The 26,390-nt window shown below is 33.8% G+C and overlaps 1 protein-coding gene across 1 annotated transcript in view; it reads left to right on the forward strand.

Moving 5' to 3' along the window:
* The window catches only part of tyn (trynity), a 118,721-nt gene that overhangs the window by 24,233 nt on the left and 68,098 nt on the right, over positions 1–26,390 (forward strand). Inside the window, exon 2 of the mRNA XM_067780047.1 lies at positions 25,123–25,217. The gene's annotated coding sequence lies outside the window, so the exon portion shown is untranslated. The remainder of the gene's footprint in view (positions 1–25,122; positions 25,218–26,390) is intronic.

Raw genomic sequence — 26,390 nt, forward strand, 5'->3', positions numbered from 1 at the left:
TTACTTCCAATAAGGAATGACAACTCTCCACCGCTTGAGGATAACTTTGCGTCTTTTCGTTACTTTTCGAATTGGAAACTTATTTATTCCACCCACAAACACGTTTTCACCAAAAATATTTAAAAAATACTTATAAGCTTTATAGATGACTTTATCTTTTAAGATATCACCATAAACTAGCCATTACATTAATTTCTCTCAATAAAGAAAACAGTAGGCGGGCCAAAACTTTCGACTTCGTTATTTTTGCTTTCTCATTACAAAAAAGAGACAAGCGGAAACAAACTGGAATTTAAGAATGTAGCCGCTTTCGTTTCTTCTTTTAAATTGTTTAGTTACTCATAATATCATGATATGCTTCCTCTTCACTCGGCTCTGGCTTTTGACCGCATAATGGGCGCAATCAATCCATCAAAAATTCAGGCAAATAAAAATCGCAGCACTAATAATTCGCTGATTAGCTCATTAAGAAGCAAAGCAAAGAAAAATTTTAATAATCAAAAAATTTCAAGCAGCTTTTTCTTTGAGCTTACTACTGCTAATAGCTACACCTACAAGCCGAATATATAAACATGAACAGATGAACTGAAATCAGCACTCTTCACGCAGGCGAATTGTCCAAAAGAATTGTTTTTTTTTTATTTATTTATTTTTTTTTTTTTTTGTTATTGGTTTCGCTACCTCTTCGCTTCGTACATATTAATAATCATTTTTTATGTTATTATTTTTTTTTGCTGATAAAATTTTGCTTGTTTGAATTTTGTTTTTTTTTTAATTCTTCATTTGATTTTTGGCGATTTCGACATTGTACTTTAGTGGTTTTAAGCGAAAGTGTTTACCAAATTTAGTCTTGATTTTGCAATTATTTCGGTGTCTTTAAAAAAAAAGCTAATATTTTTTTTTTTTTTTTGATTTTCTTTTTGTAAGTTGCTTGAACTTTTGTATGTTCGCTTTTAGTTTAGCATAACGTTCATTAATTAAACAGATTGCCTTTGGTGAGTTGGGAAGCAAGTTGACATGGCATGACATTAGAGAAGATAGCATAAGCCACTCTCGAAAAATCATAAGGCTTACAGACTATTGAAAACACCAGAAGGAACTGAAGCTGGTGCCTTCATATACGGTTATAGGATATGGAGTATGCCTTCGGAAAAGTACTTCAGAATTCTCCTTGCAAATGGAGGTAGTTATATGTTAAGATGCAGTCGGCTGAGCAGAACCTACAATAGGGGATGATCTAGTCAACAGACTCAGCAATAGTCAAGCCGTACTCAAGGTGAATTCGTATTTCGAAAAAAAAATCACCGTTGATACTGAACTCCATCGAAAAGCTAAATGCTACTGGAAGCCCACATTGCTGTACTGCTAGTCTGGGTTCCATGCCTTAGAGAGTGTGGGAAGTCAATGAGCAAGCGGATAACTGAGTAAACGATGCAGCAACTGTAAGGCTAATAGGAGTTGAGCCACTCGTGTCCGTTGGTCCTCAAAGAATCCACATGTTTTAACGAGGAAAAAGAAAGAGAACAGGGAGGGGATGCCTGCCACAATACTCCTTGTACTAAGTGTTGTGAACGATATGAGTACAGTGTAATCCGAATGTGACTTGTGGAGAACTTGATATCTGATGTGCACGTTTTCCCTTAGCGTATATTTATCTTTCTGTAACTGCTGGAATTATTTTTAAATGCGCAATCGGTACCATGTGACGGATGTGACAAGTGATGAGTGTGACTAACTTTTCAAGATTCTTATCTTGAAAATTGAATTAAAAGAAAATTTACCATTTAGCTTTAATTTTCTTTCATTATATTTCTGATTAAGGTACTTTAAAATTTTAAAATGATAGTAAACTGTGAAAGATGTGTCATGTGACTGAGGTGACATGTGGTTGGCGTGAAATCGCAACTATTTGTCTACCTATCCCTGCCCAAGTTATTTAAAATCTTTTTATACTTTTACCGCTGTGAGCCCGCGGTGTAGCAACTTTGTTGCGGGGAAACCCAACGAAGGTGCTGTATCGTGGGTTCATAGGCTTTTGTTGCAAAGGGGCTCGTCCTCTTTGAATCCCTGCTAAAGTTATTTAAAATCTTAAATCAGCAAATAGTGACAGTTGTGACGGATGTAACATGTGACAGACGTGATATGTAAAAAATTTGACTAACTTTTGTCTTTGAATCAAATCACAAATCAACATTTTTCTGATTTTTTTTTTTCCAGAATATGTTCTTCGAATACATACATATATCCTTTTTCATATTTATAACTCTCTCATAACTGTCCTTTTTCACTTTTTATATTATTTCTTATTTCAATGTAACATAACCTTTCAATCTAAACTTGTTTCATATGTTTTAAAATTTTAATTTTGGATAATCTTCGAAAGTTGCCAAAACATTTCAAAAATTTCAACAAAAAAACTCAAATGAGAAATCTTATTTCAAAGCTATATAAACCTTCAATTTGAACTTTCCTCATGTTTGTTAAGACTTCACAAAAATTTCGACAATTTTTCAAAAAAATTCGGAAATTAAAAAAAATGTGTTTTTCAATTTCAGATCGTTTCGACAGTTTTCACAAGATTCGAAACTTCCAAAAAGTTTTGAAAATGAATACCAAAATAAAATTTCAATTCAAAACACCAATAATACAATATGATAGCTCATGTTCTTTAAGTTTCAATATTTTTCTCAAACAAATCTTATTTCAAAGCAATATAAATATTTCATTTAAACTTTGCTAATGTGTTTTAAGAAAAAATTTTGACATTTTTTCAAAAAAGCTTCGAAAATTAAAAAAATAATTTTAAAATTGTAATTAAAAAAAAAGAAAAAATATTTTTAAAAATATAAAAAACGCTTGGCAATTTTCCAGTCTCGAAAGTTTTCAAACAAGTTTCGAAAATAAAAAAAATTATAATTTCAACTTAAAAAACAAAAAATACTATTTTGAAACTCATGTCGTTTAAGTTTCCTATGTCTTATTTCAAAGCTGTTTTCAAAAATTACGCAAATTAAAAAAAAATATTTTTCAAATTATAATTCATTCAGGATCAAAACAAATTTTGAGATTTTATAAAAGTTTCGATAGTTTTTCCAAAAAGCTTCGAAAATTAAAAAAAATATTTTTCAAACTATAATTCGTTCATTATAATGTCTTTCAAAACATCAAAAAAGCTTCCACAGTTTTCAAACATTTTCAAAAAAGTTACGAAAATTTAGCAAACTTCAAATTTAATTTCAGAAAACAAAACATGTGATTGTGTGGCTCATATCATTTAAGTTTCAATAATTTTGTCAGATCATTTTTATTCCAAAGCAGCACAAATTCTCCTCAATCTACGACAATTTCAAGAAAGTTTAGAAAATTATAGAAAACATATTTTTCAAATTAGTATTCATTCAATATAATGTGTTTTAAGACTTCAAAAAGATTCGAAAATTATAGAAAACATATTTTTCAAATTAGAATTCATTCAATATAATGTGTGTTTAAGACTTCAAAAAGTTTGGAAAATTTTCAAAAAAATTTTTCAAAAACAAATTCAAATTTCAACTCTAAAACCAAAAAAAGTGTAGGTGAGTTCTGCAATTTTTTGAATTTATTCAATTGCATTTACACTTGCTGAAAAAATGAATGACAAAGAAAAAAATTCTAAAAACTCGACGCGCGTTTTATACCTTTACTTTATGGGACTGAAATTGAGCGTGCTATAACGATGAGCTTTGGGTTTTTATTAAAAAACTTCATTTAAAAACTTTAATTACTTTTCATATTTTTTGCTGTTTTTGTGCAATTTTTTCCATTCTTTCCGCCCCTTTTCTTCTCTGCATTGAGCAAAACTTTAATCCGCCACACTTTTATTGATTTTGTTTTGTTTTCTTGTTTATATTTTTCACAAACTAAAATTCTATATTGCATGAGTGAGCTACTACTCTTTCTGGTACTCGATTCGCATTAAGTCCGAGTGCTTATGCCGCTTTTGGTCTTTTTATGGCTTCTGTGGTTGTTTAATTTATATTTACATGTGTGAAATGATCTTTTGTGGTGCTTTCCGTTGTTATGGCTGGAGCTACAATATATTTTATGTTTTTTTTTTTTATTCGTGGCATTTATTAACTTCCGCGTGCCTTCATAACGGTTCTGATGTTAAAAATGTTTTTTTTTTTTATTTTTTTGTTTTTGTGAACTTTTTTTCGTGTTTTTTTTTTCAAATCTATTGATGAAAGCAACAGTAAAACTTGGCGAATTAAAAAATTATGTAATAAACTTAAGTTCCATAATTATTTTGTCAATCATAATTTCGTCTCATAAGCTTAATCCGCTCAAGTGTGATCAATACCAGACCGGGAATAAATTGTACAGTGACATCATCATTTATCAATTTTTTTGTCTTCGCTTTCTGTCCTACTATCATGGACAGGCTAAGCTATATGCTTTTGTGATTGTTTTCTATTTCTCATATTTTTTATAATTTTTTTTTCAATTACCGCAGCAAGCCAAATCAAATCGGCGTGAAATCAATTTTGAGTGTTAGAAAGTCACATCACATTTTACAGTTATTCTTTTTGTCACCATCTCAACGTGCTTTACTATTTTATTACCAGCTTTACAATTCATTGTGTGGTTGGTATTGTTGTTGTTTATGATATGCTAGCGAGCCTATTGAACGTCATCACCAACCGCGGACTTTTGTGGTGCGTCATTTTCTGTGTCAGCATCGTTTTATTGTTTTGTCAAAGCTGACTTTCAATAACCTTCTAACCCAGTTTTTGTGCATCTCTCTTTTATAATTCTAATATTCGTGAGACTTTTCTACATTTTTCTTTTCTCGTAACAAACAATGTATTCTGCTGCACACATAAAAGCTCATAGAGAGAGGAGAATGTGCTTCACGTGACCAGACGGGATGTCTGTCATGTCCGCAGGTCATCCTTTGTATGACACTGGCCGCTGATAGATCTAGTATTACTTTCACTCTTCTCCATTGCTGTGAGAAGTGATCGGCATATTGACAGATTTTCAACCTTGCCCATTCTGTGGAGATATTCCTGAAAGTAGCCGTGGTCGGTTAAAAACTCCATTGCTGTTGCTAGCTTTTTTCGGACCTGCACGGCAACAACATCTTTGGCTACTTCTCTAGTGGGGAGGTGTTTCGGTATGGTTTCCGGCAATGAAAGGGACTGCGTCTGCAGAAAACACGATAAAATTAGCCGATTCGCAGCGCCTTTCTGCGTTGGGCCAAGGTCATAGCTCCTGCCTATGTTTCCTATTAATCAACTTAGGTACCCTACGGTCTGCGCAGGCTCCTTGAAAGTGTTCTGAAAAGGTTAGGTTGCTATCTTGCCACACCCTAAGGTATTTCATGGAGCTGCCTGTTTGTACTTGCTGTTCCCCAACTATAATATTGATAATGGTGGGAGTTCGTCTCTTCGTGAAGATCAAGATATCAGTTTTTGCTGTCGCAAGCCGCATAGTCATTCATCTCTCTATTCATACTGCCATTACTTGGTTTAGTTTAAGCTGCGTCCGCTCGCAGTTCCATCTGTAGTTACAGCAAAAAAGTGCTTTCTGGCATGTGAAAGCGATGTAGACACCTATCGCTGGGCTTCTCTGCCAGTTATCCTCACCTTTCTCTGACATTGATTTGTTCGTACGGTAGTCCCTTAATATGGCAAGTAGATAAGAAGGTACCTTGGAAGTTTCGAACATGTCGTCCCACCTGACGGATTTAAAAACATTTTTCATATCCGGCGCTACAAGACAATCAGTCTTGCTTGGTGTAACGCTGTTTTGGCTTTTCTCACACCATTTATAACTTCGACTATGACGTCTAGTGTGGAGTGACCTTTGCTAAAGCCATGCTGCCGATGGATAAGAACTCCTCCGCCTTAAATGGCTGCTATCAGTCGCTGTTTTAGCAGACTTTCATCATTTTCCCGGTCTACTCATGTATGCATAATGGCCGATGATGGGGAGGCCAGGTCTCTTTTAGTTTTCGGGATCAGGGCGAGCTGCGCCATCTTCCACCTTGTTGGAAAGATCTTGGTCTTCAGGCATTTCTTATACATAAGCGTCAGTATCTCGACGCTGCTATTAGCAGCCAGTATAATTGCTTCTTTTGGTATCGCACCCAGCCCTAGTGTTTTTCTGGGATTCATACTGTGTAGGGCAGTTTTCAGCCCTCCTTCACTTAACGATTTCACGTCGATATCTTCGTGAGCGATTTGCTCGCTCTCTCTGTTTTTTCGGCTGAGGAACAGAGCATCCTCTGCTTTTCGTATCTCGTCCTCATCTATCATTGGGTTCAGTAGGCAGAATTTTCCCATTACTATTTTAGAATCACGATCCACTTCATTGCATAGCTTTTTCCAGCAACTTTAATTTCTTTGCTTTATGCCGGCACCGAGAGCCCTTTTTGGCTCTTTTGTATACCTCTGCGTGCTCGAAAGTGTCGGGCGTGCGCGGATGGTCAGTCTTCACATTCTGAGGCATACCCGTCGTTGTTCAGCAAATTTCATCAACTCACCAGTACACTTGTTTTCTAGCTCTCCACGTTCCTTTTCGTGGCAAAGGGGTGTTTCAGGCGTGTTGCAGGCAGCGCATGGTTACTTTCTGGCGCCCGCTTGCACAACAGTGAAGAACTTTGTAACATCAACCTTAGAGGATTGCCATCTTGTTTTCATACAAGGCGTTCTCCCTGTCTGACTTTGTACTGAATCGTTAAGGTGAAGTAGTTTTGGTCACTGTTCGTAAGATCATCCCTCACCCTTCATCCAGCCGCGTTTAACAACAAGTTTTCCGATACTGGTGTAATATCAGGATCGAGTATCCAAAGCCTGGCCGGTGATATGTTGGTGTTGGGCCAGTTTTCATTTTACTTTTTGCCTCACTTAAATTTTGTTTATATCCAAACTTTGTTGTTCGTTTTTGTTGTTCATGCTAGCCCTAATTTAAATATCCTTTTTCATTTACATGTTTTTTAGCTGCAGCTTTGCAATTTTATTGGCCTACTTTTCAGGCTCTACTCTACTAGTGACTATGTAGTTATTCAGTTTATAGCATAGCACGCTACAAATAAATTAGGTCAACTGCATATTATCGTGCAAATAGAAACATTCGCATTTATATATTAACCCGTTTACACCCACAAAATGCCAAAGAATGCTTAATCCCACATTATTAACAAGAACAGCTTTTTAGTAGAAATTCATTGCGCATGCGCACAACCAGTCAATCACTGCAGCGCACAAAGGTGCGCATATTAAAAACTTTCAAATATAGACAAACGTGTAGAGAAAAATGGACAAAACTTTAGAACAATATATACTTTTTTTAACAAAAGAAGTGTTGAAGAATATTAAGCAACCAAAGAAATGCACAAATTTGTTTAACAGAAAAAGTGAATAAGGTGGTGAGAAAAACCACAAAATTTTTATTTCAATGAAAGTTGTCAAGCCACTGCATAATGTCATTGCATACATTAATCGTCAGCGAACATTCCACTGCGTTTCTTCGGACAACTGTGAAAGTGTTCTCATTTCGCTTTACCACTAACGAGTCTAGTTTCATTAACTTTATTTTAACAAAGCTTTTTAAGGAGAGATGTTTGTAAAATAATTTGACTTCCACGTTTTTGTATTGAATAAATTTAAACCCGCCGCGAAAGCAAATGTTGCTTGTTTTATGAGATAATTAAATGTATTTGTGATAATTTTATTTAATTGGAAAAAAACAAAAAAAAAACCTGACGTAAAGTCAAAGAAATGAGACGCATAAGAAAAAATTATTCGAATGCTGTTGATAAGTAAAAAAGGAAATTTCTATTTCTCTATTTGTTTTATTTTATAGTTTACCTAACAAGTAGTTCGTTTTCAGGCCAGATGGCGTTTCACTTTCATGCGGATGCGTTTTGTTGTTCAAATAAAGCACTTTGAAAGGGCTGCCATTAATTTTCAATTTAAAAGCCTAAAACATTTAAGCTTCCCAAATGTTTTGAACATCTAGATTTCTTAATGTTTTTAAGTACAAACAAAATTTGTGTTCTAATGGAGAGTAAGTCAAACAAAATTTTCTGTGCAGATAGAAAAGTAATTTGAAACCGCATGCAGACTCTGTTTCACAATTTTTTCAAATGATTTCAAATGAACTCACAATATATTGTTTCAAATAAGAAAATTATGCACTCGAAATAGGTGGCAATGCCACAAAAAATACCGTTTTAAGAAAACAATTTTCGTTTGGCCAGGGCCCCTACGCTCCGAATCTCGAAAAATTTTGAGGTGTCCATTGTGCACAGAACTCTTTGGGAAATAGGGAGTCAATATACTGACACCAACTCAGAGGTGTGGTTCACGTATGGCTACGATAGAGTGTCTACGAAGAGGCTTATCATCGTGGAGTATCCTCATTATGTCAGACGACGAGGCAGCCTTAAGTACCTTGCAGCTTTACGCACATACCACTAACCTAGCGAATAAGAGTATTAGGGTCCTAACAGATCTGGGAGCCAAAAGCAAGGCATTGTTAGGATGGATAACCGAGCATCAGGGAAATGAAGGTAATAAACCGGCAGACTAGCTCGGTAAGCAAGGCACCATTCTATGGTCCAGAGCCCTTCTGCCAACCTACAAAGGCACACACTAGTGAAACCCTCAGTAACTGGAAAACAAAGCAGTTCTGAAAACACGGCATTGCATGTCCTGAGCAAATGTAGGCGAAATTCTTCATACTCCTCGCAGCGAGAGTATCAGCCAAACTTATTAGTTTAAGATAGCACTGCACTGCAGTGCATTCCAAGCGGAAGTTGCTGCGATTAAGGATGCGGTGGATGGAATGCTATCCAGTGCTACTACGGTTAGGGAATTTAACATCTACTCTGATAGCCAAGCGGCTGTCAAGGCCTTCAGCTCAACTACAGTGCGATCGAGGGTGGTCTGGGAGTGCCTGACTTCGCTTGCGGATCTCGCAGCCCGCATCGGTACAACTGAACCGGATGAAGATGGCTGTAGGGATTTCGGGATCCCGCTGGCCACCTGTGGATTGCTCCTCCATAGCTGGGCCTCGAGTCAGCTCAGCAAACGTTTGGCGAACACCACGTCTCGCAGGGTAGCAAGATCTTTATGACCGAAAGTGGATGGCAGGAGGTCTGCTGAAATAATTGGGTTCACTAAGGCTCACCTATCAATGGTCATTGGGGTTTAGACAGGACACTGTCCCATGGGTATCCATGCGGTGCGTCTCAATATACTGGAAACTCCATTCTGCTGCAGATGTATGGAGGATGATGTGGTGGAATCACCAAATCAATTTATGCTTGATTGCCCAGCTTTTGCCGGAACTAGGCGAAAGTATTTCGGTCGCGACTCACTTGGATCTCCCGAGGATTTATCCAAAGTTGAGATCGGTATCATTCGGAGCTTTATCGTTGCTACCCAACGATTTTCTAAGTAGCTAGATCTAAGTCACCGTTATTTTCGGTGTATGTGGTATTACATGGGACCTCCGTGTTGTCTAACTGAGCTATCCTTATCAGGGCAGATACCACCTAACCTAACCTAACCTAACCTAAGACGACGTAAGAACTCTCACTGCATACTATACGGCACGCTGTGCTGTACGATATCATTCAAGTCAGTTGAATCTATTCGATTCACAAATCTGTAGCTTTTATGAGCTGAAGACTGAAACATTACACTGAAAACCTCGACAAAAGCTGTAAGGCCAAGTACAATAGATCTTAATAAAGGTAACACTGCATCGAGGGCTAATAATAATTATAGTATTAACCGTATGTTATTGTTTAGTTAAATTTTAAAATAGTTTAAAATGCGATATGGGAAATGAAATTTTAAATACGATATTAACTACAGTTTGTGTTATTGGATTAATATGAATGTTTGGGTTAATTAAAACATTTATTATAATAAAATTATTCACAAAACATTGGGGATATTTGTGAAATACGGCATTCGGAATGCCTTTCGAGCAGATACGATATACGAAAGAGAAATGAATGGCATTACTTTGGAATCTTGATAATTGTTAATATAACAAATTTCCACTTAAAATTTTCGACGATATTTAATTCACGACACAAAATATAGGATTCACAATGCATGATGTATGATGAACGATGAACGATACACGACGTAATTTAACAATAAACGATATACGATATACTATTTACGATGTACGATATATTTTTTACTATATAGGATATGCGTTAAACAATGCACAATTTACGATCGAAAGAGTAAAAATTACGTTATAGAGAATATAGTATACGAATATCGTATACGATATTAGATAATTCAACATGGGCTAAGTGCCCTTCGTTTTATAATTTTCTCCTCTGTTTAAGTTTTGTGGTTTTGTTTTGTTGAATATTTATGTAAGATTTGGTCCTACACTATTATATTTACTTTATTATAGGGATGTTACGGACGTGAAAGCAAGATTGTTTTTTTTTTTTAATTGCTTTATTTGAATCAGAACTACAATCTAAAGTCGAAGCATTCTACGAGAGTCTATATCTAATAGGGAGTTGAAAAGTATAATGTGACTTTGCTTTATCGGAAGAAAAAATTTCTTATTAATATGCTGGAGCGGGGGGTGCTCCTGTAACATTTGTCAAAATTCGCATAGGAGGAACTTTCAAACCATTTTACAACCGCTCTTCGTACTAATCAACTTCCATCAAAACTTGAAGTAGTCGCAGGCCAAATTGAAATCAAAGTCTTAATCAATCAGAAATTCTAAGATTTGAGAATCAGAAACGAAGCTTCGCTACATCTCCGCTTTAATCCCCCAATATTAGTGCAAAATTTTTTTCCTAATCGCGTAGATTTTTCTTTGCCTACTTCACTTTAATCTACTTCACTTTTTTTGCGAAAAAAACCGCATTACAGCTAAATATTCCATGCTAAGTTGCATTAAAATCGTGGCTTAAATGACTCGATTGCATGGCTGTGAAGATTAAAACTTTTTTTGTTGCGCTAGAAATTATTTTTGTATGTATGCTATCATTCATATCTAAGAACTTAACTAAAGAAAACATATATGTAAATACTTTGTATATATGTGTATTTACTTAAGTGTGTACATTACCGACAAACAACTTTGACCCACTTTGAATTGCGCTCAACACACAAAGCCAAGCAATTTAGGCGAGAACAACGAAAGACTTAAGACAAAAACTTGTTTACAATAGTACGGAATAGTTTTTGTTTACTTTTTTTGCTAAAACCATTTAGTTTAAGCCTTCTAGTTATTACTGCGGTTGTTTACTTATTTATTAAATTTTTTTCATTGTTTTTTTGCAAGCACATACTGTACTTGAAGCTTTTGTTAAAGAAATGATTCTAGGAAAAGAAAACACGCCATTAATAACTAAGAGTAAAGTGGGACCGACACTGCAGTTTGGGAGCAGAGCAAGTGCGAAACCTCCACTTAGTTGGTAGAGGCAGGTGAAGGAAAACTTTACGTCCCTTAGTACTCCCAATTAGCATCAGTTATAACGAAACAAAGACTTCTTACGAAACGGCCAAAATCGCTTGGATGGCTAAGCGTCAGCTAATGATGATAAACTGGGACCTGCCGAATACTTTTTGGTTATTAATTATTAATTGGCGTTCAAACCAATGAATCTGCTGATATCTTTTACTGAACATTCAGCTTCTGCCTGAAGTTCCAACAGCATATAACTGCCGAACCTAGTGTGAGGTAGGGCTGGGAATTCACACAGGTATTGCGCGACTGTTTCTTTGCTTCTTTTTTCGCCATAGCTCCTTCAAATGCTGTTGAAAGCAATTCCCATTCGTTCAGCATGCAGGCCAAGCGGCCAGTGTCCCGTGATTGTGGCACTAATCCCGAACATTTCTTTACTTGATCTATTTACTAAATCCTCTACTCTCCTACTATCGTAATTCGGCCTGGGTTTTTTTGGTAATCTTGCAGGTGTTCGAGGAGTACCAGTTACCGCAACTGCTAACTCCTTGAATCTGCTATGTATGTTTTTTTTTTTTTTTTGATTGATGTAAGTGGATAATGCATCTCGATCGCCTGTGCAGCATCCAACAGGGCCCCTGGCTTTGCACGTTCGTTTGCCTTCGCCTGTGACCAGGGACCCATATAAATGTTATGTTTGCAGAGTGAGCTGCAGCTTAAAGTGACCTGTTGCAGCTGCTTACAGCCTTACACGAAGTAATGGGGAAGTTAAGCGCCATGATCACTGCTTGGTTATCTGAGAAAATGCACACCTCGCGCTCCATCACCGAGTCCTCCGACAGGAGCAATTGATTGGTTTTTAATAAAACAACGTGCCAATTTCATATTTTCTCACAAGTTTTATGATCATCATTCGAAGAAAAATGCTATAGAGGTAATCTTTAAGGAAAAAACTAAGTACCACGCCTTCGGAGATATTCTAATTTTTTGCGGCGTCTTATAGTCTGGAACTTCGATAACCTCATGTGTAAAACGAGCCGTTTTTTGAAAGTAATAGCGCGTCAATTCTGCTACGTCGGAAGTAACGACTGGTTTGATTAATACTCCCTTTGCGATTTTTTGCGGAACAGAAGTCGATCAGTGGAAAGGTTTGATGAAAAAGCGTGTTTCTCACATTCAGTTTCTTAGCTCATGAAACCAACCTTAACTTGTAAAGTTGTTTTATTTGCATTATATTTACCATTCTATTACGCTGTGCTACGGCGGCCACCGTGGTGTGATGGTAGCGTGCTCCGCCTACCACACCGTATGCCCTGGGTTCGCACCCCGGGCAAAGCAACATCAAAAATTTTAGAAATAATGTTTTTCAATTAGAAGAACATTTTTCTAAGCGGGGTCGCCCCTCGGCAGTGTTTGGCAAGCGCTCCGGGTGTATTTCTGCCATGAAAAGCTCTCAGTGAAAATTCATCTGCCTTGCAGATGCCGTTCGGAGTCGGCATAAAATATGTAGGTCCCGTCCGGCCAATTTGTAGGGAAAATCAAGAGGAGCACGACGCAAATTGGAAGAGAAGCTCGGCCTTAGATCTCTTCGGAGGTTATCGCGCCTTATATGTAGGTTCCTGAGCACTCATCTCAGATCGCTATTTGAAATGAACGATATCGGACTATAACCACGCCAACTTTTTCGATATCGAAAATTTCGAAAAACCGAAAAAGTGCGATAATTCATTACAAAAGACAGATAAAGCGACGAAACTTGGTAGATGAGTTGAACTTATGACGCAGAATAGAAAATTAGTAAAATTTTGGACAATGGGCGTGGCCCACTTTTAAAAGAAGGTAATTTAAAACTTTTGCAAGCTGTAATTTGGCAGTCGTTGAAGATATCATGATGAAATTTGGCAGGAACGTTACTCCTATTACTATATGTACGCTTAATAAAAATTAGCAAAAGCGGAGAAGGACCACGCCCACTTTAAAAAAAAATTTTTTTTTAAAGTAAAATTTTAACAAAAAATTTAATATCTTTACAGTATATAAGTAAATTATGTCAACATTCAACTCCAGTAATGATGTGGTGCAACAAAATACAAAAATAAAAGAAAATTTCAAAATGGGCGTGGCTCCGCCCTTTTTCATTTAATTTGTCTAGGATACTTTTAACGCCTTAAGTCGAACAAAAATTAACCAATCCTTTTGAAATTTGGTAGGGGCATAGATTTTATGACGCTAACTGTTTTCTGTGAAAATGGGCGGAATCGGTTGATGCCACGCCCAGTTTTTATACACAGTCGTCCGTCTGTCCTTCCCCTCGGCCGTTAACACGATAACTTGAGCAAAAATCGACATATCTTTAATGAACTTAGTTCACGTGCTTACTGGAACTCACTTTATCTTGGTATGAAAAATGAACGAAATCCGACTATGACCACGCCCACTTTTTCGATATCGAAAATTACGAAAAATGAAAAAAATGCCATAATTCTATACCAAATACGAAAAAAGGGATGAAACATGGTAAGGTAATTGGATTGTTTTATTGACGCGAAATATAACTTTAGAAAAAACTTTATAAAATGGTTGTGACACCTACCATATTAAGTAGAAGAAAATGAAAAAGTTCTGCAGGGCGAAATAAAAAACCCTTAAAATCTTGGCAGGTATTAAGTATATAAATAAATTAGCGGTATCCAACAGATGATGTTCTGGGTCACCCTGGTACACATTTTGGTCGATATCTGGAAACGCCTTCACATATACAACTACCACCACTCCCTTTTAAAACTCTCATTAAACCTTTAATTTGATACCTATATCGTACAAACTCATTCTAGAGTCACCCCTGGTCCACGTTTATGGCGATATCTCGAAAAGGCGTCCACCTATAGAACTAAGCCCCACGCCCTTTTAAAATACTCATTAACACCTTTCTTTTGATACCCATATTGTACAAACAAATTCTAGGGTCACCCCTGGTCCACCTTTACGGCGATATCTCGAAACGGCGTCCACCTATGGAACTAAGGATTACTCCCTTTTAAAATACTCATTAACACCTTTCATTTGATACCCATATCGTACAAACGCATTCTAGAGTCAACCCTGATCCACCTTTATGGCTATATCCCTAAATAGCGTCCACCTATATAACTATGGCCCAATCCCTCATAAAATACTCTTTAATGCCTTTCATTTGATACGCATGTCATACAAACACATTCCAGGGTTTCCCTCGGTTCATTTCCCTACATGGTTATTTTCCCTTATGTTGTCACCATAGCTCTCAACTGAGTATGTAATGTTCGGTTACACCCGAACTTAAACTTCCTTACTTGTTTTTTTTTTTGTGATACTTTTATTACTATTGGTGGTAGCAATAATATGTTGCATGCAGGAAGTGCATGCAACACAATAATTACACTTGTAAGCGTTGCAGTACTCTAACTCTGCCACGCCTCTCACACGCTTCTAATCGTAAGCTTCTTTTTTTTTTGCTTTCAACTTTTTCACAAGTTTTATTGCAAAAGAATATCAGTTTGCTATTAAATATAATTGCCATACATTTTTCCGCGCTTTTGCAGCGTGCGATTTTCCTGCTGTGTTATAGCTTTTTGGCGTAATAAATAAGAAGAGGAAATAAACAAAAGCCATCAAGAGCAACTACATTGCAACTAACATAGAATAATCAATATCTGTGTGTGTGTGTGTGCTTATGCGAATCGAGCTGCCATAATATTTTTACTTTGGTCATAAACTGTCCCACTGTACATGCATAGCTGTGAGCTATTCAAGTAGTTGATTGCGCGGCGCTTTTTATGCTTTTTAATTAAACTGTTGATGTATGAGTAAGCATACATGTGTATGTGTATGTGTGTGTGCAGTTTGTGCTAACTTGCCACAACTTTATATGCATGTGACTTTAATGAAATAGCTGCATGCTGCTGTGTATATATGTGTGTGTGTATTTAAGAAAAGAAACAGGTCGCGCTCGCTTTGTTACAAGGCAATCACAAGAAATTCATGGCATCAACAGCTCATTATGGCTCACTTTGTAACTCACTCGTCTATTTATTGAATGCTTGCTATATTACGCATGTGTATATGTGCGTATTTGTGTATTGGTGACAAGAAAGTTGTGCCGTTATGTTCTGATTTCAATTCTCGATCAAGGCTTGCAACTTTCTTGCCATCAAACTACCGGTCGGTCGTGGTCAGCTAAAGGCACAGAAGAAGTCACCGCATGGCCTGTGGCAAGTTGCACTTGCATGCCATAACTATCATACATACATACAAACAAACAACCAGCAATCGCATTGAGTCTATCATTAAGCGGCAGGTTTTTCCTACGGCATCTATTGATTGCTCTGCACTTTTGTTGTATTTCAAGTTTGTTTTTATTAGGTTTTCATTAAAGTGGCAACATGTGTCAGTTGCTCGTTAGCCCAATGCCAAATTAAGATGCAGCATCGCCACCGAAGCGTTGACGAAGTGAATGGTTGCGATTTTGTGTAGGGTTGCAGGTTGAGCCTGTTTTCAGCAGCACAGTTCTCACATTTTGTGTCTTATTCTGCTCACTCTCTCGAGTTTTTTGTTTTTGTAAACTAATTTTATGCGCTGACATTGATCGCTACTTGGTTTTTCTATGCGCTGAGTAAGCCAGTTAGTTCCCTTGGAACATCTATGATAGTACAAAAGACTGAAAAAGCGAACTCGCGTTATTATTTAAATTCTTCCTAAATGAAGACAAATATTGGGCGAAATTATGTATGTACTAATAAAAATTTAGGTTTCAAAGCTTTTTTTTGTGACATATACATATATCAAAATCACATAAAAATAAAAAATAAAAAATTTTATAAAAAAATAAATAAACTTCTTTAGCAAGTTATAAAAGTGAGAAAAAAGAAATAAAATAATCCTAAAAAATTGATCTCACTTTATATATACAGACTTGTTTTTATGTTTAATAGTGTGATGGTTATACTTAATTTTAAGAATTCATGAACTTGCCGTTTAATATTGATTCTTGTTAAATTCTTATTATTTGTTATAAGGGAAAAACTTAAAAGAAAAAAAATAAAAATAAAAATAAAAAAATAAATAAAATCAAAATAAAAATAAAAATAATAATAAAATTTATGAAAATAGTACAATTTAAAAAATTTTAAAATAATATTTTTTTTATTTTTTAGTTTAACTTAATTTTTAAAAATTCATTCCTTGAATATAAAAATATGATAAAATAATAAAAATAAAAAATTTTAGAGAAATCAATAAATTAAATAAAAGAAAGTAGAAAAATTACCTAAAAATTTATATTGATCTGTATTGAATTTTAGAAAAGTAGGCGGTGACACACCCGTATGCATGGGTATGCATGTATTTGTGTCACTTATTAGACTTACTTTGAACCTTTCCACTACTAGAAAATATTTAAATCCCATATATTTACATATATCTGTATTATTTGAACCAGGTATCCAATATTTGGTATAAAAATTTCATATAAAAAAAATTTGGTGGTAGAGGATGAGGAAGTAGGAATGAAAGTGTAATATACACATTAGACTGGGTCGATTTATTAACCGATATCGCGCCATCGATTTTTTGATAGGATTTGGGCTCAGGAAAAAAGTTCCACTACGCATACCCAAAAAAATAATTTTCGAACCTGCAAAAAAAATGGCGAAAGGGTAAAATTTTCTACTCAAACACTCCCCAAAATCCAAAAAATATATATATTCTTTTTTTTTTCAAAAAACTATTATCGCCAACGTTTTTACAACAGTTTTTGAAAAAAAATGTTTTTTGGGTTTTGGGGAGTGTTTTGGTCAAAAAATTGAACCTTTCGCCATTTTTTTTCTCAGTCTCGAAAATTATTTTTCTGGGTATGCGTAGTGGAACTTTTTTTCCTTAGCCCAAATCATATACACATACTTTAAAACAAGGGGAACGAAAGACTTAAGAAACGAACTCGAAGCTATTTTTATACCTTAGAAAGGTACGCACTCAAGCAAGGATCTCGAAGTCAGATATATCACACAAAAAGAAGAAAATACTTGTAAAACACTTGAAACAAGATATTTCACACAAAAAAAGGGTAAATGACTTAAAAACGAGCTCGAAATCAAATCGAACGTGCAAGTTCCAAAAACCAGAAAGGGTGAAGAATCAATAGATCTAGCAGAATGTCCTACCCCAAAATTCCAACCTTCGCTAACGCTGAAACGCCATCGCCAAAAATATCTAAAATAGTATAAAGTGCGCAGAAAAACATGCAACATTTAGTACCATGCGGCCATAAAGAATAACCGCCTAAGCTCTATGTAAAAGTATAGAAGCTAGGCTGTTAGTCCATATGGTACTAAATTTTGCATACTTTTCTGGGCACTTGAAGTCGTTATAATATTTTTGGCGCCAGATTTTTGGCGTTAGCAAAGGTTGGAACTTGGTGGAAGAGCTCTAGACCAGATATTTCAAGTACAATACACAAACAACTTAAGACACGAACTTGAAAATATTTCTGACAGAAATTATACAATGGATTATGAGTGATTTGAAAAACGAACTAAAAGCAATATATTTTACAAAAAAAAAGAATGGAAAACTTAAAAAAGGAAGTCGTATTCATGTTTGTAACAAAAGAGTTAAGAAGCGAACTTGAAAGTCGATATTTCACAAACAAGAAAAAAAGAGTTGAGATACGAACTCGAAAGCAGTTATTTCACACAAACAGGTGTGAAAGACTTAGGAAACGAACTCGTAGCCAGATTTTTCACACAAACAAGGTATACGGGAATTTGAAGCGAGCTTGAAACCAGATGTTTCATACAAAAAAGATAAAGGACTTATAAAGCCAAATCGAGGCGCGTGACTTGGTTTCACATACAAAAGGATAAAAGATTTATGAAGCGGATTCGGCGCTCGAAATTTCGCAGAATAAGGACTTAAGATACGAACTCGAGTGCAAAGGGTTTATACAAAAGTTCCTAACAAAATTTTTAATTTCTCAAACAACAAAAATTGCATTTTTATAGAAATTTAACACAAAAAATTTTTAAAGATTCAATTAAAAGCTCTCTAATTTAAAACAAATAATTAATAAATTTACATAATATAAATTACAACATTTGAAGAAAAATGTCAAAAACTGTAGACGTACTGAAGACTGAAGCAACAAACTTGTTTAATGATAAAAATACGTAGTATACATAAGACTGAAGCAAGGAAATTCAAACACAAAGGTATAAGCATACATATGTGACCCGGCCTATGAAAAGGTGGCTTATGGCTCAAAAAAGAAATTGCGAGAAACAGCTGTTAAAGATAAACAATGCATTTCTTCAGTTTCTTAGTAGTAGTAATTTTTTTTTTAGTCATAAGCCACTTTTTCATAGGCCGGGTCACATATATTCATATAAAGGTTTAAAAAATGTAAAAAGGAGATACAAATTGCAATATTTTTCCATAGCATGAATAAAATAAAAAAAAATAAATAAAAATATATCAGAAGAGTTCAATTAAAAACTTTAGCTCTATCGATATATACCTTCACAAGACTAAACCAGCGAACTTGAATACAACAAATTTTTTTAAAGATGTGAACTTGTTTTCCGCGATATCTTTTTTATATCGAAGAAAATCTGAAACACCCTTCGGAAAAAAATGTCAAACATCAAAGCGAACTTTGAGAGACTTCTTACTTGTACTTTGTTAGAATAAAACTAATCGAGCTAGAAGATTGTATACTCTGAAAAATCAAAAAACTCCAAATGAAATTTTCTCAAATTTTTCGAAAAGGTTTTGAGTTTGGCTGGCAGAATTTTAGCTACAAAATCCATAGAAGATTTTACTTAAAACATACAAAATAAATATAAAGAATTTCATTGACTAAATTTGCAAAAAAAAAAAAAATCCGACTGCTATTTTTCTGTTCGCTGCTATAAATGCTAGTCATAAATTTGTTATGTGCCTGACTTTTAAAATTAAAATTAAAAATTACATGAAAAATTCTCAAATGATAATTTTCTCATTCGAATTCCTCCTACTTCATCTGGTCCCTACTTTCCAAGCACTACTGCTGTCCACTTCAAGAAATGCAAAAAAAAAAATTATAAAAAAATGTATCTACATTCCCCAACTGTATTAACCCCAACCATCTTAATTGCCAGCAATTGTGTGCTATTAAATTTACACGCGTCTCAACTGTTAAGTAAATGTTTGTTGCACGCGATCTTTATAAAAATGATTTGCTGCAAAGTGCCATATATGTGCATACGTTAATGCCACAAACACTTTTGTGGCATGTACCACATCTGCGTTTGCCATTTGGCAAAATCTATTTAATTTATACGTAGAAGCCAAGTAAGTAGTAACTTTGTTTTTATTTTTATTGCATTTGCATTTATGGCAAGCGGTAAAGCTTTGACCGCTACTCTTTTAAGCGGATGTGCTAATGATTGAGTGTTGTGTTGTTGCAATTAAAATGATAAAAATGATTAGCATAATGACAAGTTGAGATAAATTACTTTTTTTACTCTTTTGAAGGGTGATTTAAAATATTTAGAAAATATACTAAATGTAAAATCTAAAATTTCCTATTAGTTTTTTTAGTTATATGTGGCTTATGGCTCAAACAAGAAATTGCGAGAAACAGCTGTTAAAGATAAACAATGCATTTCTTCAGTTTCATAGTAGTAGTAATTTTTTTTTTAGTCATAAGCCACCTTTTCATAGACCGAGTCACGTACATACGTTCATTGTCTTCCATCGTAACTTACCAAACGTTATCAATTACTTTCAATTTTAGCGATTTTTTTCATTTCGATAAAAATTTGAAGGTGTTCTCCAATTTGGTAAAAATACCACCCCACACCATAACTGATCCACTGCCATACGTAAGAACTAAACGTACAAAGTTCGGGCGAAAACGTTCTCAACGACGGCGCCAAACGAAAGGACGCCAGCCATTACCATGCAGATTGAAACGAAACTCGTCGGTAAATAAACATTTGTCCATTGTCTCAAGTTCCAACTTCGATGAGTTTTGGCATAAGCTAAATAATCACGACGATGTCTCGATGTCAACAGGAGTACACGATCGTGTGTGTAACATGGTTTCACGAGACCGTTGATGACTGTTCGAAAACCAATGTTTCACACTTCATGCCGTCTTCACTGTTGCTGTTGTTTTTGTTATTGTCTGCGATTAGGGACATTTCGAGGAACAATATTCGCAATGAAGAAAGGTTTTCGTCGACTTCTGTAACAATTGCCGGATCATCGGGCATTAGGGACTTGATGGCGACTTTGTCTGGGGCGAGGATTGTTTTGGTTCATCTCGCTCGAGATACGACACATTGACTTACAGTCATCTGGATTGGAACTGCATGTTAAATGTAGTCTTGGTCTACAAGATTAACTAACTGAGCAATTTTCACCTCTGAAAAATATCTTCTTACCATGATTAATAATCAAAAAAGGATGAAACTTTCAATTTTGATAAAAAAAATTATAAAAAGTAATTCTTTTAGCGCAAAGGGGCTAGTTTTGAAAAAAAAAATTGAAGTAAGCGACTTGCCAAGGGTTCGCAAAAAGTAAGGAAAAAGAAACTCCGAAAAGCGAGGGAAAAAGATCGATTAGGGGTATTCACTTTTTTTTTTTAATTCAATGACAAGAGGATTGTTAGCATCGCGGAATACAGCGGCGGAAACGCGTTAAATATTACTTGACTATGGTTTTTTTTAATTCCTGAAGTTGTTTCAAAAAAAAATATTAAAATATATTTTTTTTTAAGTTTTGTTTTTAATTCATTTTTTTATTTTTTTTTATTTATTTTTTTTTTATTTTTTATTTTTATTTTAATTTTTTTTTTTTTTTGAAAATATAACCATTTTCTGCCACAGAAATGTGGAAAAAGCTTAGAAAGTTTTTTTTAATTGAGAGCTTCTTGGAGCGAAAAACCTGAACCTTTCATTTTTTTCTTAATTTTATCGAGTGAAGGAAGAAAACGGCTGGCTGGATTAACTTGGTGCGCTATAAGACTTTTGTGAACATATTGAACTTAAAGTTAGCGGTTTGCTCAATATTTTCTATCCAGCACTTGATTTTCTAAAAAAAACACACCAAAAGCCCTCTTTGCAGTTTCAAATTCATATGGCAAAAATTAAGACTTTTTTTTTTTTTTCGAAGAAGTAAAGAATAGTCGTTTAAACGAATATATGCAAGTTCTTGAGACCTACGTTTAACTTTCTGTGCGATAATCGGTTGTTGAGATATCGTTGATCGACAACAAAATGATCCCTTTCCATTTGAAGACCGATATCTCGGCGGTGAGTATCAGAAAAAGAAATTAAACTATATGAACAAGGTATCTGATCCTTATAGTTGTTAAACGAAAAAAATTCCGCCCCAAAAAACAAAAAAAAACTAAAAGAAATTTTAAATTTTTTGTTACTGTGGTTTCTAAAATTAACCAAAACCCGCAAAGGCTACAAAAGTCTTCGTATAACTCCCATCTCATATTAATTTTTTCATTTCTTTTCAAAGCTAAGCAATTTTCAACGATTTCTAAAAACTTGTATTTGGCTTGTGCATATTTTTTTAGCGGTTTGCTTTGATTATTGGCGATCTTTCTACCTTTGAGTGCACTTAGTTTTATTTAATCGAGTTTAACTAAAAATATCTAGAAATAAAGCTGTTTTAAAAACTATCCAGAAGCCAATCAAAAATCATCTCTTTTATTCAACTTAAAAAATATTTTAAACAGGTTTTAAATTGCTACAAAAAAATGTCAGACCTCCTTCAGGAATTAGAATTTTCTTAGAAACCAACTCCCACCAAAGAGCACTTTCCCATAAAATTAGCTTACTTTATTATAGAGAAATTAAAATATTTGACTATAGAACAAAACAACATCAAACTCTAATAAACTTATTTTAGTCTTATCAAAACTCTATTAAAAATTCCAGCTCAAAGGCAGTAAGATAAAATTAACTCAAATAGCATTCTAACGAAAGAATTTATTAATTATGCCGTCAAAGCAAAAGTTGACTTGCAGAGTGAACTGCTTCCGTAAACGCCCACAATTATGAGCAATAAAATTAAGAAGCGAACACTCGTGAGTATGTATGCAAGAACATACCTATATAGAAGTAAATACGTATGTACGTATGTATATGTGTAGCGGTCATTTACCACAGCATTTTATGTGCCGCACGTAGCAACGATTATAACTTGCCACACATGCGCACTGCGCCACGCTGCTTATCTTAATATGTTTGTGCATCGCACGCACCACACACCGCCAACATTGATTGCTATTTGATTTAAGTGTTGGCAGCAGCAGCAGCAGCAAACAAGTTGTAAAATTCAATAACAAAAAACTATATAAAAAGACATGACTTTTATGACTTTAATGGGTCGCTTAAAGTGTCGACGAAAAGGAAATGGAAGAAGCAGAGAAGCAGGAGAAGAGACGAAGGCTACGCCAGTAAGGGAAAAACTCACGCAACGCCAACAAACAAACATACATGAAAGGTGTTTAACGTTGTTTTTACGTAACAACAACAAATATGTTAAGTAATAAAAAATATTAATTTTGTAAAAGAAAATTAAAAAAATTGTATGTGAAAACATGCGAAGTAATTAAAAAAATAACGTTTTGTCGCATGTGGCACGCATTTAATATATGACGCTCGTGGCGCCACAGACGTTAATTAATATTTAAGTCTTGTACGCTTTTTTTTTATAATGTCTATTTAAGTTGTTATTGCTTTTTAGCTTGCTATGGGATAATTTATTGCATTTTAAGTTTTTTTTAATGAAGTTTTTATTATTTTAACCGTTTAATCAAAAGTTCACAATAACTTTGAAAAAAATGAAACAAATTCAAAAAAAAAAAATTTAAATAAAAACATTTGTTTAGTAAATTTCAATGTGATTCCAAAAAAAGACATAACTTAAAAAAAAAATTTTTAGAATAAAATTTTCTTTTTTTCGGAAAATTTTTAAAAGTCTCAAAGTTAGTTAAATAACAATTTCTAAAGAAATATTCTTAAAAATAAATTTAAGTAAAAAAAAACTTTGTATAATTTTTCAATAGTAACAACAAAAAAATTTATATTTTATTTTCAAGTTTTGCGAACATCAATGTGATTTCAAATCAATATCAATGTGATTTCAAAAAGAGGCACAAACTAAAAAAAAAATTTTAATAAAAATTTTCTATTTTTGGAAAGCTTTTCAAATGTCCCTAAGTTAGTTAAATAATAATTTGAAATATTCTTAAAACTAAATTTAAGTAAAAAAAACTTATTTTTTTAAAACAATATTTTTTTAGCTGAAATAACAAAAAAACGGCAAAAATGTGTGAGGTATTATAATTGTTTAATTCGAAAAAATAAGGTGAATAAATTGAGAATGAAGAAGCACTTAATTAATAAATTAAAATACTACACAAGGTATTAAAAAAAAATTATATTTTTCTAATTTTGTATAATTTTTCAATAGTAACAAAAATAAAATTTTATTTTTTTTTTTTCAAATTTTGTGAGTTTTTTCAAAAGCAACCTCAAAAACAGATGTTTGCATGTCGCGTTATTAATAAAAATTTAAAAACAAGTTTATAAAGCTTTCGCGTTTTGTATTTCCTAGGAAAAAAAATTTGCATAATTATTTTATTAATATTTAGAACAATAAAAAAAGTAAAATATTTAAATTCATCTTAAAGACATACGAGAAATGGATTGGGAAAAATTCAAAATTTTTGAAAAAAAATACTAGAAATAACCGTTTAAACGATTAAGCGCCAATTAAGTAAGTAAGTATATATAATAATAAATGCATGAAGAATTTTTGAAAAAAATTGTTGTTAGCTTAAGTTTCATATAAAATAGCAATTTAGGAAAAAAATTAAGGAGACTTGTTTTATAAACTGAAATCCAAAAAAAAAACTTAAAAATAGTTTAACAAAATTAAAAACCGGCTGAAAAAATTGGCAAAATACAAAAAAATTAAAAAAAATTTTTAAGAAAATTAACTATTTTCATTAGAAACTAAAAAGAAAAATAAAATGGATTAGTAAAAATTATAGAATTATAAGAAATTCAAAAGATATGGCATTACTAAAAATAGAATATTCTAAAAACAAAATTTTATTTTGGAAATCTGTTTTTTTTTTTTTTTTTCAAAAAATTTTAAATCAAAATAAACTTCTTTTTAAGATAGAAGTGTCTTAGCTTTGTTAGGAATTGTGAAAATCATAAAGGGAAAAAAATTGAAAAAATGTATGTAGCTGGATTGAGCACATATGGTCAAAAATTAAAAAAACAGTTGTTGTTGTTTTTTCCCGAAAAAATTTATGCTTTAAATGTTCTAATTATGTTTAAAAAGAATTAAGATTTAAGGTTTCTTGTGTAACAAAATCTGTTTACTAAATCCCTATAAAATTTCGCCGCTTGATATAGTTACAAAATGAAATGTTTGGAACTTTGGGAGGCACTTGATGTTTTTTTCACTTCGTACTTTTGGCTATCTTTTGAAAATGTTTGTATACTTTTATGTTTTTCCACCCATTTCTTATAATTACAATAAAAATTAACTACACGCAATATGAATTTATATTTCTCACAATAAGTTTTACGCTAATTTTTTGTTGTTTTCATTTTCTATTTTTAGCGCTGCTGGCCCTGCAAGTGGAGATTATAGGAGCATTGCCTTCATTGCTGTTTGCTGGTGCAACAAGAAAAGCCTCATTGGCCGCAGTCATAGAGGTAAGTTGTAGATATTGTGGTGAAGAAAAGAATAAAAGAAGAAAATTAAAAATAATTAAGCACAAATACAAACACACAAACAAGCAAGTGGTTAGTATGCTGTGACGCGCATTCGTTCTTTCTGCTTGCATGCTGCATACAAACAGCGAAAGGCAAAGGCACGAGCTAAATAGAAAAAGGAAAAAACTAACTAAATTTAAAAATATCAAATATGCAGCCCCAAGTGGCGCGCGCAGCAGGTGTTGAAGCCTGACACGTTCGATTGATATAAATCTAATTATATATTTTTTTACTGGAATGAACATATGCATATATGTGTATGCGTGTATGTGTGAACGAATTTTTCAACATATATTTAAACGCGCCTTATCTCGAACGCAAAGCATCTTTAGCAACCGTCAGTAGAAAAACATACTTCGCAACTTAAAAACGTTTCACCAGCTGCTATTCTTAATATATGCGTGTAAGTATAACCTCAACCCACTCCATATTGAACTAGCGCTAGCTTAGATGTATTCTCATCTCTCAACAAACATTCAAGCGGCTACTTTTCCTCTGATCTTGGCAGGTGGCAGTTGGCGTTGTGTGTTTGTGTTGTTTGGCTTTGCAACAAAAGGCGGAAGTTGCACATTGCTTAGATGATTATTGTTACAGCATGCATGCTGCATGCATGCGTCCCATACACATATACACACGCACGCAAGCTTTTTTGTGTAAATAATCTCATGCAATTTGAAAAGCCTCCTTCTCCTTTGTCAGTCCATTTATCTAACCACAGCTTTTAATTACAATTATTAAACACACAGCGGCAACGTGATTGGATGAAGAATGCTTACAACAGCACACACACACACGCACATATACATATGTAGGAATCAGTTCTTGCTTTATAGCTACATTTTTCATTTATTGCCTTTCTTTTTCCATTCTCGTTTTTTAATTGTCACTAGATTGTGTTTGAATAATAATTTAGTTCTTTTCGCAAGTTAAAGTTCATTTACAAAAAACTAAATTCTTAACTAATTTTGATAGAAAAAATTCATTGACAACCATAAATATTTTAAACATTTCACAAAAATAAAATTAACATACGACATTTAATAAAAAAAAATTATTTTTTTTCATAGATTTATTTAAAAAACTTTGTTAAAATTTTAAAGAATTAAGAAAGAT

The sequence above is a fragment of the Eurosta solidaginis genome, chromosome 4 (genome assembly GCF_040869045.1).
Source record: "Eurosta solidaginis isolate ZX-2024a chromosome 4, ASM4086904v1, whole genome shotgun sequence".
In the NCBI taxonomy this organism is placed as follows: domain Eukaryota; kingdom Metazoa; phylum Arthropoda; class Insecta; order Diptera; family Tephritidae; genus Eurosta; species Eurosta solidaginis.